A 16,952-nucleotide genomic window follows, 5' to 3' on the forward strand; every position below is an offset into this window, starting at 1 on the left:
GTTTGTCGGCATTGAGATGTGTTGGCCACGCTTTTTCTTTTCGCCGTGGGACCGATAAAACGGAGAAGGCGGAGGAAACCCATGCAGGACAGGCTGAGGGCGTACAAACTGCGCACAGAACGAATCGAAGCCAGGCCCTCCTGACTGCGAGGCTCGGGCGTTAACACCGAGCTGCTTGCAGCCAAACGTCGAGAGTGACGCCAAACAACGCGTGGTACAGCAAGCAAACGCGTCGGGAGAGTGTGGCCGTTTGGTCGCTGGCCCGCCCGCCTGCCTGCCTGCCTGTGTGGTTTTTATGCGAGCGAGTTGTCATTCTTTGCGTTGTTTGCTTCTTCTACTTTACTCGAGAGGCACGAGTGTGTTACGGATGCGCTGCCAACCCGCCGGACAGAAAGTGCGCGCGGACATTCGTGCTGGAGAATGTGCCACGGAAGTGGATGTCACAGAGCTACCTCTGGGTCCACACGGTGGAGGGCAGCACTTTCTCACCCGCTCGGCACGTGACAGTAATTGCTCGTGACAGGTCGATTCCGCTCGGGTAAGGTGGAATCGACCTCGGGCGAGGAGGTTCAGGACCGGTGTTAAATTATTCGCTTGTCACTTATTGATCGTGAGCGGGAATCGTAGCGCATATCCCTAACCACCACGATCTCCCATTCCCCACTGCTACGGTCTGTACTCTGCAGTGAATAACTTACGGTTCAAATGTAAATTGTTAATGAATGCAATTTGAAAGTTAGCATAATACCGGTGTACCTAATATTTTATGGCAATGCATTCCATGGCCACCGTTGTTCTGTTTAATTAATCTTGCTGCATTTAAGGAAACATTACACGAGAGTAAATTGAATAATAAGCAAGCGTAGCAGATTTATATATTTTTTCGGAGGTGGACTAGGCAGTGCTTACCAAACGCATTTGTTTCAATCATTTATTGAGCACATGTTGCCCGGGGGCTGGGAAGGCGCACGGGAAACGGTGTAACGGAGTAACGACCTTGGGGAATTTCTTTGTCTTGACTACATTTTTGTTTGCAAAGTGCCCCGGCGAAGACAAACCGCTGAGCTCGCCATTTGTCGCCGCATGCAGAGTAATTAAACGCTGGGTGTCACGACGAATTAACTTACACGTGGCCCCACTCAAGGCCCCGCTAAGTGCCACTGCTCGATACTATCAATCGCTTGCCCCACAGCCTTCCCCAATCCCAGTTCCACCGTCTCCTGCATTACATTTTCATTTCGTTTCTCTTTCCTATTGTCTACCCCCTATGCCTTCCCCTTCATAAAAACTAAGAAGACGATCCCTCCCTCCCCTCCCCCGCCCGCCCCACTACCCGCCCCCCGCCTGCCCCCCACCCACCCCCCACCCGCCCCCCTCCCTTTACAGCCTTAACAGACTCTAGGGGCAAGTGCTGTTAGCGAGCACCTATGAAGGCCAGAATGGTACACGAGGGGGTGGGTGGGCCAGCACCATGCCCGACCGCCTTTGTCTTCCCAGTGGCAATGTTTACACACAGCACCCAGTACTCATTTGAGGCTGAGTCGACCTAGGGGAGGACCGGGACCAGTTCAGATAATCGTCACTGGTGTTGGCCATGAGCGGGAATCGAACCCGGGTCGCCGGGTTTATAGCGCAGCGCGCTGATCGCTACACTACCGCTCCCCAACTACACTACCACTCCTCCCCCCCATACACCACCACCGCCCCCCCATCAACCTCAACCACCACCACCATCACATTCCACCTTCCCTTGTAATTCATTGCCCTCCATCCATGCTATTCGCAATGACCTCAATTCCTCACCCTTCAGGGAGCAAGGAGGGGTTTGATGTTCAGCAGATGAGGTGCAGGGCCTGGCCTCCCGGGTGTTTTGGGGGTGCGTCTGTGAAGTCTTCCCGTGGGTGGTGCGCGGGGGGGGGGGTGGGGGCTGCTCTTGGGGTGGACAAGTTCAGGTAATAATAAGGGCTCCACCTACATTGGACCGCGTGCTTTTTGGGAGTCATCGGGGTCACGGGAGCCCCCACGCCTTTAGCACGAGGGCTCGTCACATTGTCCTCGCCTCCTGCTGATGTAGATGCCGGAGCAGCAGCTACAATTTCGCATTCAGATGGTCAAGTCGGATAACCGCGTCAGGAGTCAGCGGAGTTGTGTATCATCATCGCCGTGATGTCTCTTCGTATTTGCGGATCGGGGCATTGAGTCCGTTACACGTTGTACGGTCTCTGTTCTGCATTACCACAGTCGCACCATTCTTACTGGAGAGTTTTAAATTTTCAATTTGTGCATCAGGTATCCGCATCTGCCACCGTTTCTGCAGTGGATGCGGTTTAGAGTGGACCGTGAGCGTCACTGCAGGAGAGCGAGTCGAGTGAGTGCTTGTGTATACGTGGGGAGTGGTGGTGGTAGCAGTTAGCGTTGCACTACGAATCTGGCTGCTCGGGTTCGATTCCCGCTCACGGCCAACAGCAGTGACGATTATCTAAATGAGTCCCGGGCCTCCCCTATGTCGACCCAGCCTCAAATGAGTACCTCGTGCGGTGTGTAAACATCGCCACTGGGGAGACAAAGGCGGCCAGGCGTGGTGCAAGCCACCCACCCCCTCGTATATGGCGTTCCGGCCTTCATAGGTGCTTACTAACAGCACTTGCCGCAATAGTCTGTTAAGGCTGTACGTGGGATTTTGCCTTTGTCAAAATATACCATGATGATGCCAGGTTTCTAAAATTGCAAGCAGAGCCATCGTTCTCACAGAGAGCCTGTGGCATAAGAATTCAGGATTAACCGGCGACCTCTCCAAACAAGATTAATGATGTGCGAGAAGAGCCAGCAGTGATCTTAAAGCCCGGCGTTCTTGGAAATTACACTCAGTGTGGGTGATGCAGGTAGCCCAGTGGTTCGGAGGTAACGCTCCGTTTATGAAACTCCCAAAGCAACTGACGTGCGAGGTGGCCGGGAGATGGCAGTATGGCAAGTGGGTTTCTGGAAACCATCCGTGCGGAGTCTGCGAGTCTTGTACCGCTCGCACGCATGGTGGGTTTCTGGGACCCATCTGTGCGGAGTCTGTGAGTCTTGTACCCCTAACGAGCGTCTGGGAGTTTTTCAGCCCAAATGCCCCCCCCCTCCAGTTTATTCCCAAATGCAAAAACACACGTGCAAAGGATTTTTTTGCTAAAACTTCATAATCATGCAGAATTCTTGGCAAATGGGAAACTTGAGATTTTTAGCGAGGCCAATCTGGATTAACGGACCACTTGCGGTGGTGAACAGGGGGATGGTGAACCGGGGGATAGTCCACGCTGCGCTGTGAATCTGGCAGCGGGGGTTCTATTCCCAGCCACGGTTAACATCAGCTCCTTGGACTGGTCCTGGGCTCCCCCCTGAACCCGTCCGCACTGACCTGCATCAAGCAACGTGGGGCTGGGGGAGCGCCTTCATCCAGCAGCGGATAGGCAATGCAGAGTAACTTTAGTTTTAATTTCACGACGTTTGCCGAGAAGTGTTTTTGATTCATGATAAGTTTCTTTTGGGTCAGATTGCTTCGGTATATATTGTGAGATCCCCAGTCACTCACCTGCTCACACACCCCCGCGGTGGCGCGGCTTGGATGTGCCAGTGGAAATATTGGTGGCACACTCACCACTGACGGCCGCCTGGTTTTTGCACCTCGGTGCGAAAGAATTTCAACATTCATACATACGTCCGGAGAAACTTCGCGGTGCTGTCCATAAAAAAAAAATATGCCCGGGTGAGCCTCCCAAGAAGAAAAGAACAAAAAATTGCGGTGAATTTATTATTCATAACCGGCCCTGCGTGTTTCACTCTGAGCACTTAGCCGGCGGTGGATGTATTGACCGTGGCCTGCCGGAGCTGCGTACGGCCGGCAGGGAATCTGGACGCTCGAGTGAGCTCCCGCGGCTTAAACCATCAACGCCGGGGAGCGAACGCACGGCCGGCGACTGCCAATGCAGCGAAGTTACGGGCGTGGCGCACGAAACCCAAGTGACGCCCGCTTTCTTCTTGCCGTGGTGGCTAGGAGATGTTAACTACCTCGCCAGGTATACGGGAGGTCGTGGGTTTGATCCCGACCCTGACGCCTGCTGTATATTTGGAGTTTGCGTGTGTCTCTCTCTCTCTCATCATCATCACAGTGGCTAGGAGATGTTAACTACCTCGTCTGGTATACGGGAGGTCGTGGGTTTGATCCCGACCCTGACGCCTGCTGTCTATTTGGAGTTTGCGTGTCTCTCTCTCTCTCATCATCCTCACAGTGGCTAGGAGATGTTAACTACCTCGCCTGGTATACGGGAGGTCGTGGGTTTGATCCCGACCCTGACGCCTGCTGTATATTTGGAGTTTGCGTGTCTCTCTCTCTCTCATCATCATCACAGTGGCTAGGAGATGTTAACTACCTCGTCTGGTATACGGGAGGTCGTGGGTTTGATCCCGACCCTGACTCCTGCTGTCTATTTGGAGTGTGCGTGTCTCTCTCTCTCATCATCATCACAGTGGCTAGGAGATGTTAACTACCTCGCCTGGTGTACGGGAGCTCGTGGGTTTGATCCCAACCCTGACGCCTGCTGCTGTATATTTGGAGTTTGCGGTGTCTCTCGCCCCGTGGTCGCGTGGAGTTTCCTTTTGAGTCCTCCTTTATTCCCACCACATTTATAAACGTGCGTTTAGAGGGTTTGGCTGCTATAACATTTCCACGTGATAAGCCACTTCGTTGAGCTATTGTTTGTGGCCAGGTCGCTTCTGAAAAAGAGCTGTATAGCTCAGTGGGCCTTACCCGGCATAATAAAAAAAAAGTTGCGTTTTAGTTTAGTGTTGTCCTGGTGCAAGGAATGAAATGGGGGTCCTTCTGTCCGATTTCTCTGCCTTTTTGGCCCAGCGCCTGGGCCCCCTCTGTCCGTTGGGCTCCTTCTGCCTTTTGGGCCCCCTCTGTATTTTGGGCTCCTTCTGCCTTTTGGGGCCCCCTCTGTAGTTTGGGCTCCTTCTGCCTTTTGGGCCCCCTTCTCTCCGTTGGGCCCCCTCTGTTCTTTGGCCAGAGAAGGCTGTAGAACTATGGATGGATTGGTTTTGTGGTGAGTCAGAGTTCAGCGATTGCTGATCACAGTTTTTAGGATTGAGTGATGTTTTTTTTTAACTGATAGGGTTCAATGGCTTGTATGAATAGGTCTGCACGGTTCTGTTGGATTGAGGTGGCTGGGCAGCTTTGAGGTCACAGCGCTGAGATTCTCTATTGGAGACCGGATTTCAGCCTTCCGTGTTTAAACCAGGTTTATGGTTTCAGCCAGAGTCATGAATAACTGCGGCAAATAAATATGTATTTGCACTTAATTGGGCCAAATCCCAGCTGTGAGAATTAAGACATCTCAGTTTTACTGCCATGGCTACTTGAAGGGCTTTTCAAGTCTGTGAATGTGTCTTGTGCAGATTTTTCCCAATGCATTTTTTTGTCTATAGACACATCACAGATAGTGTACCGGGAATGCAATTCTGGGAAAAAATAATGACCCTTTATAAAAAGGTGTGCCGCTTAGTGTGCATATAAGAGCACGTTTTAGCGAAAACGCATTGTGTGAACACGCGTTTAACGAGGACTTGCCGTACAATTGTTATGCGCGAAGTGTTAACACCGTAGCTGGCAATTTCTTAAAACAAATTCTTTAACCAATGCACTATCGCCCCCTGGTGGAAATACTGTGCAATTTCATATTGTTCCTTTTATAATAATTATCCGTAATATATATTTTAAGTAATACTTATTCAAATGTATAAAGTGCCCTTAGCAGTCGTTCTCCGTGTCGGGATTTGCGCATTTGCCAACGCTTGTTTCAGAGCTGAGCAGTGAGGGCCCCAGTTGTCGCCCTGGTTGACGCTCCGGGGTGTATTATAGCCGTAAGATCCGCGCCGTGTCTGCCTCACCGCGGGGACGTTAAAGATCCAACGACATCGTTTAAAAAAAAAGAGCCGGCCACGTGAGTTGCGGAGTCGTCGTGCAAATTTTACCAAATTTTTTTTTTTTAAATGACGGTACCGTATCTGCGTAGAGTATTTGCTCGTTATTCGCGAGGGATACGTTCCGGGAGTTGCTCGTCAATACAACATTCATTCCGCGGATAATATTGGCCAATGAAATATGATATTTTGAATTAATTACCTCAACTAAAAATATAAACAAGCTGTTAAATACATGGCAGATTATCATAACACAAAAATAATAAAATTAAGTATTAAAATATTATATATTAACTCACCTTTATCTCGTCACTTTATCTCGTCACTTTATCTCTCTCTTTATGCAGTCGTGCAGAGTTCCAGAAGCGATTCGCAGATGGCAAGTTCGTGAATTACGAGGGAATACCGTACGGCATTAGCTACTTTGGTCAAACCACTTTTGGCAACGTTGCCCCCTTGCTGGCAGACCGCATTCGTCTATGAAACGTTTCGGCCTTCGTGATTGCCTTGTGCCGTAAGAAAAGCGCGGCTATCAAATGTACCGAACGTTTTTTTTTTCGGTTCCAGCACGCAGGGGATTTGCTGCAATACTCAATTCAGATTACCTGACCGCACCGTTATTTTATTCGTGCCTTCAATCAATCGGCCAGTCAATCGTGAGCCCAAGCAACTTGCTGACCCACCTCCGACCGGACATCTGTGAAAAAATAACTTTCATAGCTCATCAGATTCCTCCAGGAATACAGTGACTCCTCTACTTACGAACGAGTTAGGTTCCAGAGGTCTGTTCGTAAGTGGATTACAAACACGTTGTATGGCATGTACACTCAACACGGGGCAATGGCTTTACAATTGTATAGTCTCCCGTAGATGTAGATGCCACTGGTTCTTCATGTTCTGCAGATGTAGATGCCACTGGTTCTTCGCGTTCTGCAGATGTAGACGCCACCTGGTTCTTCACGTTCTGCAGATGTAGATGCCACTGGTTCTTCACGTTCTGCAGATGTAGATGCCACTGGTTCTTAATGTTCTGCAGATGTAGATGCCACTGGTTCTTCACGTTCTGCAGATGTAGATGCCACTGGTTCTTCACGTTCTGCAGATGTAGATACCACTGGTTCTTCTTGTTCTGCAGATGTGGATGCCACTGGTTCTTCACGTTCTGCAGATGTAGATGCCACTGGTTCTTCACGTTCTGCAGATGTAGATGCCACTGGTTCTTCTCGTTCTGCAGATGTAGATGCCACTGGTTTTTCACGTTCTGCAGATGTAGATGCCACTGATTCTTCACGTTCTGCAGATGTAGATGCCACTGGTTGTTCACGTTCTACAGATGTAGATGCCGATGGTTGTTCACGTTCTGCAGATGTAGATGCCACTGGTTCTTCACGTTCTGCAGATGTAGATGTCACTGGTTCTTCTCGTTCTGCAGATGTAGATGCCTCTGCTTCTTCACGTTCTGCTGATGCCACTGGGTTTTCACGTTCTGCAGATGTAGATGCTACTCGTTCTTCACGTTCTGCAGATGTAGATGCCACTGGTTGTTCACGTTCTACAGATGTAGATGCTACTGGTTGTTCACGTTCTACAGATGTAGATGCCACTGGTTGTTCACGTTCTACAGATGTAGATGCCACTGGTTGTTCACGTTCTACAGATGTAGATGCCACTGGTTCTTCACGTTCTACAGATGTAGATGCCACTGGTTGTTCACTTTCTGCAGATGTAGATGCCACTGGTTCATATTCTTAGCTCTTTCGGTAAAGTCACGTTGAAGGGAAACAATAAAATAATAAAATATATATAAAACAATAAAAATTCTCACGACGTTTCGACCATAACACAAACGGTCGTGAGAATTTTTATTGTTTTATATATATTTTATTATTTTATTGTTTCCCTTCAACGTGACTTTACCGAAAGAGCTAAGAATATGAATTACTGCAGTCACGAAAGCTTTAAATCTAGATTTATGCCACTGGTTGTTCACGTTCTACAGATGCTACCACCACCATCTATTGCGCGGCGGTTGAACCTACGAAGTTCGGTCTGAACAGGCGACTGAACATAGGGGCAGGTTCGTTCGTATATCTCTAAGTTCGTAAGTCGAATGTTCGTAAGTAGAGGAGTCAATTGTAAATAAAGATTGTGATGCGGTTCTGCACCAGCAGATGGCAGGCTAAGTGCATGCACCGGACAGTAAAAGCGACCGCGTTCTGGCAGCAGCCTGATAACCATCGGAGCCTTCACCCCCCCCCCCTCCACGGTTTCTCAAATTAACATTTGGCGCTCGTTAATTTATCGTTTGACACCGTGATCTTGGAAAGGTTTAAACGGCTAATGGTTTTTTTTCTTCCGCACACACTGTTCCGCCTGGCTGCGCTGCTAATGCAGCAACAGCTGTAATGCGAGCAGTGTCACAAAGTTTTGCTCGTCTCCTTCCATTGCTCGGTTCACTTTTGTTTGTTTCATTAAACAGTTACAGCTGTTATATATATTCATTCAGAGATCTACGCCGTTAGCTGGCATCACTTTAAAAAAAAAACACCAAGCACCGTACTGATAATTATCCACCGTGCACAAATGCATTATTAAATAACAACAACAACGACGGCGACTTGACATCAAAGATGTGCCCATAGGCTTCTTCGGTCCATTGTGTGGGGGGGGGCGGGGGGTTCAGTGTGCTCAGCACAACCATCAAGATGAAAATCCCCTCCCCGTTTAGCATCGCCCAGGGCTGGCCCGAGCCACGACTCGCGGCCAACGTGCCCGGGGCAGCTCAAGTGCGGCTCGATAAGAGGGCCCCCCGCCGATGTTTCACTCCTCCGCGTGACTTCGATTGATACGCGGCGAATCTTAGCAGCGTTCATTGAAGCGCTGTCGTCCCGACGGTTCTGTTCCCTCACCCGAAGAAGGCCACCTGTGTTGTGGCCGAAACGTCGTGAGAATTTAATTGTCTTATTTTGTTCTATTGTTTTATTCTCATTCCACGCGACTTTACCGAAAGAACCAAGGAGATGGATCCTTGCAGTCGCGAAAGCTTCAAATCGAAATTGATACCGGAGAAATCGGCGGGAGCGGCGAGGGAAGAGCGACGGCCACTCGCCTCTGGCAGTAGGTGGTGGGGGGGGGGGGGGCTGGTGTTTGGCGCTCCCGCGGATTTCTTAATTCGAAAACTTCACGGCCAATCGGCGCTAGCGACCTGGGCCGTGTGACTCCCCCCCCCCCACCCCCCCCGTTATTGACCGACTTCACGTGGCTCTTGTTGTGGTCCTTTCGTGCCCCGCGAGCATCTTGGTACGTGGGTCTGAGCGTCCAAGAAGTTTGGGTCCACCCACCCCCTGTCGCGCGGGCTGTCGGGGAGAGTGCCGTTGGTGGTAAAAGACGAAGATTCCCCCTCACCCCCCCCCCCCCCCCAGAAGCCTTCGCAGACTTTTTGGGGCAAGTGCTGTTAGCGAGCACCAATTGAGACCAGCGTGCCACGCGAATGGGTGGAGAGCGGCAACCGTTGCTCGGTGCCGGAGGCCACTGCATCAGGTGCTAAGTGTCGGCTCGCTTGACCCAAGGGGAAAAAAAACCAACACCGACGTCTTCATGGCCTGGGAAATCGAACCGATGTTTGTCGGGGGTTGTGTTTCGAGTGCAAAGATGACGAGCTCGCCACTGCCGGATTAAGCTAGTGCGGGGATCTGTTGCGTATCTTACAACGGGGCCCTAAAGGAAAAAAAAAAACACGTAAATATTAAAACACAAATGTTTAACTTGCACAGTAAAGTAATTGTACTTTTTTCATTTGCTACACAGCCAGTTAATACGACAAAATCCGTAGCCTTAAACACCCGGTCGTCCGTAAAGGTTGAAGACAGTATAGTACTATAGTAAGAGAGAGAGTGCGGAATCGCTGAACCAGAATTGATAGCTTGAAAGCGTTTAGCGCGGGGCCCTTGAAAATGCGGGGCCCGTAGCTACTACATATGGAGCTACTTTTGCTACTGGGATAATCCAGTACTGCCTGTCCGTCACACTCGATATCTAAATATACACGCTTCGTGGAATTTCCCTAGTAGCTACATATGTAGTAGTAGCTACACGTGTAGCTACTACTACATATGTAGTAGCTACATATTTAGTAGTAGCTCGATATGTAGTAGTAGCTACATATGTAGTAGTAGTAGCTACACGTGTAGCTACTACTATATATAGTAGCTACATATGTAGTAGTAGCTCGATATGTAGTAGTAGCTCGATATGTAGTAGTAGCTACACGTGTAGCTACTAGCTCGATATGTAGTAGTAGCTACACGTGTAGCTACTACTACATATTTAGCGAGACGTGTAGCTACTGTTGCTACGAGGGTAATGCGGCACCGCAGCTCGCCACCCCCCATGACAAAGGTAACCGTCCCCTGCGAAGCCATGCGGATTGTTGTGGCAGGCAAAAATGCTGCACGCGGCCTGGCCCACCAGTGCTGATGTTTTCACACCATGTCAGTTTTTCATTTCAGGTTGGACCGACTTAAGACCCGTGTCGTATTTAGGCTGCGCTTACTCCTGGTGCTTGCTGTGGCTGGGAATTAAAGTCGGGGTGCGGATTTCCGTGGTAAACGCCCGCACCACTGCTCTGCTGCACAATTCCTGTTATCACCCTGGAACAGACTGTTGGGGCAAGTGCTGTTAGTGAGCACCTATGAAGGCCGGAACGACACGCGAGGTGGGGGTGGGTGGCCAGCACCACGCCCGGCCCCCTTTGTCTCCCCAGTGGCGATGTTTACCCACTGCACCAAGTACTAATTTGAGGCCGAGTCGACCTCGGGAAGGCTCAGGCCCGGCTCCGATATTCGATTGTTGGTCGTGAGACGGAATCGAACTCGGGAGGCCGGGTTCATAGCGAGGCGCGTTAACCATTGACACTACTGCTGTACACACACACGCACTCTCTACACACACTCTCTACACACACACTCTCTACACACACACACTCTCTACACACACACACTCTCTACACACACACACTCTACACACACATACACTCTCTACACACACACACACACTCTCTCTACACACACACACACACGCTCTCTCTACACACACGCTCTCTCTACACACACGCACTCTCTACACACACACTCTCTCTACACACACACACTCTCTACACACACACACTCTACACACACGCACTCTCTACACACACGCACTCTCTACACACACGCACTCTCTACACACACGCACTCTCTACACACACACACTCTCTACACACACACACACTCTCTACACACACACACACTCTCTACACACACACTCTCTATACACACGCACTCTCTACACACACACTCTCTACACACACACGCACTCTACACACGCACTCACTCTACACACACACTCTCTACACACACACTCTCTACACACACGCACACTCTCTACACACACTCTCTACACAAACTCTCGCACGCTCGCATGCCGCATGTGCACAATATGCCGTTGATGCTCCGTCGTGGGAAGCCATGGTGTGGAATACTAAGAGTGGCCGTCGGAGAGACTTGGCAGATGTGTTATTTGTGGCGCGGTTAGTACGCCCGCCGCTGAGGGCGCAGCGGTACGCACGCCGGTACACTCGTCGGTACGCTCGTCGGTACGCTCGTCGGTACACTCGTCGGCACGCACGCCGGTACACAGGTTGGTACACGCATCTGCTAAGGAGCGTTAGTTGCCAGTGCGACCCGAGAGCCATCGGGGGCATCTTCCGCTGCTCCGTGCCCATTGTTCGGAAAAATTGGCAGTGAATTCCAAAATTAGAAAGTTTAATTATTCACCTACTGAAATGTGCCAGCACCCAACGGTCCTGCTTCTTAAATAATATTTTATTGCACTGCCCGGGCGAGATTTGTTAGCGACTGTCTGCTTTGGCCGCAATCACGGCCAGTCCTCTCTCCGTTTGGCCTACCCAATCGTGTCACAACTCCGTGCCAAGTGCCACTTTTATCCTCGGCATAATTGGCATTCGTATACCCAGGGGAACCTTCCCTGGGTCTCAACAATCGTTCCAGGAGGGGGTCCTGCATGATGATGTTAGGCCAGTGCCTTTATAAATGAGACCAGTGTTCCTGGAGACAACCTGTGTCATGCACGTGTTTGTGTCGGGAGCGGTAGTGTGGGGGGGGGCATAGCACACTGAGCTACGAACTCAACCACCCGAGTTCAATTCCCGCTCACAGCCAACACCAGTGACGAATATCTGCACCGGCCCTGTGCTTTGCCTAGGTCGACTCAGCCTCAAATGAGTATCCGGTGCGATGTTTAAACATCTACACTTGGGAGACAAAGGTGACCGGGAGTGGTGCTGGCCACCCACACACCCCCTCGTGTGCCGTGCCAGCTTTCATAGGATCACTCGCCACCGATGTTAGGGTATAAGACTCAAAACTGCACAATCTCAATGCAGTGAATGGACCAAATAAATCTGTGGGACCACACCCATTGCTATACTGACATCTTGTGATACTTCACTTCCACGGAAGCCATACGCCCACAATACCTGTTTCAAACTTAACTAAACTTTTTTTTATTTTACCAGGTAAGGCCCACTGAAGCTATTCAGCTCTTTCTGAGAAGCGGCCTGGCCACAAATAACAGCTCAACTTGGCGGCTCATCACGTGGAAATGTATCGCAGCCAATCACTCTAAACGCGTGGGGAGAGACACGCAAACTCCAAATATACAGCAGCAGGCGTCAGGGTCGGTTCGAACCCACGATCTCCCGTATACCAGGCGAGGTAGTTAACATCTCCTGGCCACCGCGGCGTCCGCTGGTGGCTGTGTTATATTTTCGGCGGCCGTCTCGTTTCATGCCTGCGTGCGGACGAACACCCCGAGCCCGTTTGTGAATCCACTGCTGGGCCACGCCCACGGGTCACGGTGGGTTACGTGACCATACTTCACCGCACTGGTCAGCGCACGCTGGCGGTGGTCGGGGGGGAGGGGAGTACACAACAAACACCGCATTGCCCGCACTGCCCTCTGCTGTCCACAATGCCCAATAACACCGGTTTGTTATACGCTTGTTGCGCGTCCCATGCAAGCGCTATCCAGGCTGACCCCTGCTTAGCTTCTGAGGTCTGACAGGATGGGGCGCCCTCCAGGTGATTTGGTCGCTGGCGATTCCTGCTCTATCGGGTTTCCCCGCGGCGGGAAGTTTTTTTTTGTTTTGCCAATTGCGTAATTTCCGGTGGTCAGACATCGGATCGGCGGAGGTCGCGGTAATCCGGCAGGCGAACCGTCCATCCTGTGGCGTGGAGTCTTCGCGATTGAACTCCGCCGCTCACCGGTGTATAGGCGTCGACCAGGCTACGCCACATAGCCGAGCCAATCGGCGCCAAGAACCGGCAAAGCACCAGCATGAACAACAGCAGCAGCAGCAGCAGCATCCGGCAACGCTGTACAATGCAGCGGGAGAATGCCAGCTGCTCGATTCAGCTCCCGAAGAAGCTCCCAGCACGTGGAGCGAAACGTCGGACATCGTGCCGAAGAGCACGCGGCACGGACCCCGCAAACACGTTGCGGTTGCGGGAGAGCTGTGCCGCCGGTTAGGTGCTGACCTATTCAGCTGCCATTGGGACCTTGCGGGGGGGGGGGGGGTGGGGGCGGTGTGGATCGCCTTCGAGCCGTTCCTGTCCGTGCAGAATGCTAACGCGCGCCCGCAATTCCGCCAAGGCTGCTTGCGGAGGGCTAATTGTTATTAATGGGAAGGCAACAAGCAATAGCAGAGAGTCGGGCCTGCAACAAAGCCTTTTCTCCCAGTATTAATGAACGGGCTGCATGATTACCAATTAATCATTTAGTAATCTATCGCGAAAAGGTATAATTAAACACTTGGATTTCGCCCCTCCCCTCCACCCCCCCACCAGCTTCCCCCCCCCCCAACTCCTAATTTACCACGTGGACCCCGTCCGTCGACGTTCCGGTGTGGGTTTTTACTTTTGCGCTCGCGCGTGATGGAGGGAATGTGTCCGCGCCGCTGGAAATGCGACGCGCGAAACACAAGTCGCTCACCCACACCCGCGGCCGCACGGCTATGATGGACGCACTCTACGGGGTTGAGATCGCCAAAGAGGAGGTGTGCGTGCGTGTGTGTGTGTGTGCGGTTGCTGGCGCTGGGGGATTGCGCGTGCCTTGCGTCTGGCCTGGATCGTAGTCTAAACTGTAAAGTATTTTTTTCTAGACTTGAAGCTTTCGCGACTGCAAGGATTCATACTCTTTGGTGTTTTCGGTAAAGTCACGTAGATAAAACAAAATAAAAATAAAAGAAAACAACTAAATCAAATCACGACGTTTCGGAGGCAACACAAAGCTTCCGTCTTCAGGTGGAATAGTCACAGCAAGATAGCAAGATAGCTGCTGTGACTATTCCACCTGAAGACGGAAGCTTGTGTTGCCTCCGAAACGTCGTGATTTGGTTTCGTTTTCTTTTATTTTGATTTTGTTTTATCTACGTGACTTTACCGAAAAAACCAAAGAGTATGTAAAGTATGTTTTAAAATATTTACCAGGTAAGGCCCCCACTGAGCTACGTAGCTCTTATTCAGAAGCGACCTGGCCACAAATGATTGCTCAACGAAAAGTGGCTTATCACGTGGAAATGTACAGCAGGCAAATACTCTAAACGGGTGTTGATTCTAAATGTGGAGGTAAAAAGCAGAGTACCCGTAGAAAAATCAATGTGACCACGGGGAGAATATGCAAACACCAAATACACAGGTGCCAAGTTTGGGATCAAACCCACGACCTCCTGCCTACCGGGCAAGGTAGTTAACATTTCGCCCTGTAAACAAAACTTGCCAATTATTACTACTTCAGCATACAGGTGTGTTGGAGAGTAAACTCACAACGTTTACAATTTAACTATGACGTTTCACCGGTGATTACAACCAGCTTCATCAGGTGATCTAACCCCCCCAAAAAAACGTTATTCCTTTAATTATCCCCGCAAAGTAGACGTACATTTAACGCTGCCAATGTGCATCATCGGGTTGATTTAAATGTGAAGGGGAAAAACCGGAGGACCCGGAGAAACAATCCACCGACCACGGGGGAGAGAGACACCGCAAACACCAAATATACAGCAGCAGGCTTCAGGGTCGGGATCGAACCCGCGACCTCCTGCATGCCAGGCGAGGGAGTTGACATTTCGCCACCACGGCGCAGTGCGGTGAGATCGTAGCCGTGCAAAGGTGGCAGCAGATGGAGTGGGCGGTCAGAGAGGGTCCGCATAAAATCGATAATCCTTTAGCGGGAGTGAGGGGCAGCGCTTGATGCCCTTAGGAATCCGAGAGCCGTCTGCACTCTGGGAGAAAGTGTCTCGGCTTATGCGGTTTTTTTTCCCTCTGTTTATTTATTTCATTCATATTTACCGACAGCAAATGCAGAAAGGCGCGGAACCGGGGTCCGCGTGACGTTTAGGCAATCGGCACAAAACAAGCATGAGGCCCAGAGTTCCCAGCACTGCTGTGGTCTGGGAAACAGCGGGGAGTCAAAACAACAACAACGCGCAGGGGGAGGGAACGGGAAGAACATGAAGATGTCACAATATTTATTTCGACCGGAGGACTAGGATGAGCTCATGAAAGTTCTTTGTAACAGATGTCCAGTAAGGGGCGGGTCACAAAGTTACCGCAGCAAAACGATACAAAAGCAACGATAGGAGTGCAAAATAGAGGCAAGGTAAATACATCCCCGAGATGACTGGCGGATGCACGGGGAAGGGAAGCTGGACAAAAGGAGACCAGATCTTCCCCTACGCCAGCGGGTTGGCAACCAAAATAATAATTTGTACAAAAAAACCTCTATTTCGAGAGCCGCGCAAAGCATGTGAACACACGAAATGATCCTTCAATAAACGACATCACAAAGCGGTCCTCAAAGAGCCGCACGCGGCTCGGGAGTGGCGGGTTGGCGACCCCTGCCGTGGACCCAATGGTGAAGCCTGCGACAGAGGCCCCCAAGGGGGTTGGTCGGTGGGTCGGCTGTCTGCACGTGAGCTGTAAAGCTAATTGGAGGTGCAGGGAAAGGACGACACATTAAACGCACGAAGCAGCTTTTAAAAAGAAATGAGTTGTCAATCGAGATTTAAACATGCACTGCTCCAGTGGCTTCCTAATATCGGAAGGAAGAGCGTGTTCCGGACGGCCACAGAAGCGCATCTGAAAGCGACGCGCGATGCGGCGACCGTCTTCGTTCAACGGCCAGACGAAAGCCGCTGCTGCTGCTGCGAGGGACGACGAGAGGAGTTTGCGTGATGATGCTTTGTGCTCCTTGACGAGATCAGCGAGATAATCGTGGTTCATTTTCGGCAAGCGCTTTGTTGTGTGCAACGAGTTTGGAAGTTGGGTTGCCACGGCTCATTGCCTAAAGCATCGCGACGAGCGCTGGCGCGGTGTCCGTGCTCTCGACGGCGTGATGCGGTGACGAGGATTATTGCTATGTCGGCGTTGATCGCGTTTTGCGTTTTTTTTTTTGACCCCGTCACTTTCTTTCTTCGCCCTCGCTGTTCCCCTCGCTGTTCTTCTCGCGTCAACGAAGGGAAATTGAGAGTTCTTCACTTTCAGTTCGCCCTCGGCGTAAGCCGCATTACAAATCTGCGAATGCTTTGGGAAGCGCGCGTTGCTGTCCGTTAAGCAAGGAGCAATTAACAATTCCAATCGCTGAAAAATGATGACGAGCAATTGTCATTCTGCTAATTACTTCAGAAAACTTTTTTTTGGCCAAGCACCGATGGCATTTTTTACTTGATATATATTTACAACTTTAATTATTTGGATTTTTTCTTCATACAAATTCTATCTAGATGTAACATTTAAGAAAAGTAAAATGAGCAACGACAATCACGATATATCTTCCGTTTTTAAATTGTGATTAAATTAATTCTTAGTGGTTTTCTGATGAAATGAGCATTGAGGCATTGGCGCTCATCTGTTGACAGCCCTTACAGAGCCAGTGGT

General features: G+C 50.6%; 1 protein-coding gene across 5 annotated transcripts in view; it reads left to right on the plus strand.

Annotated features, from left to right (window-relative positions):
* The window catches only part of LOC116951005 (uncharacterized), a 376,180-nt gene that overhangs the window by 36,871 nt on the left and 322,357 nt on the right, over positions 1 to 16,952 (plus strand). The window lies entirely within an intron of this gene.

This window comes from Petromyzon marinus, chromosome 41 (assembly GCF_048934315.1).
Source record: "Petromyzon marinus isolate PM22_M1 ecotype Great Lakes invasive population chromosome 41, UKy_Petmar_22M1.pri1.0, whole genome shotgun sequence".
NCBI lineage: Eukaryota > Metazoa > Chordata > Hyperoartia > Petromyzontiformes > Petromyzontidae > Petromyzon > Petromyzon marinus.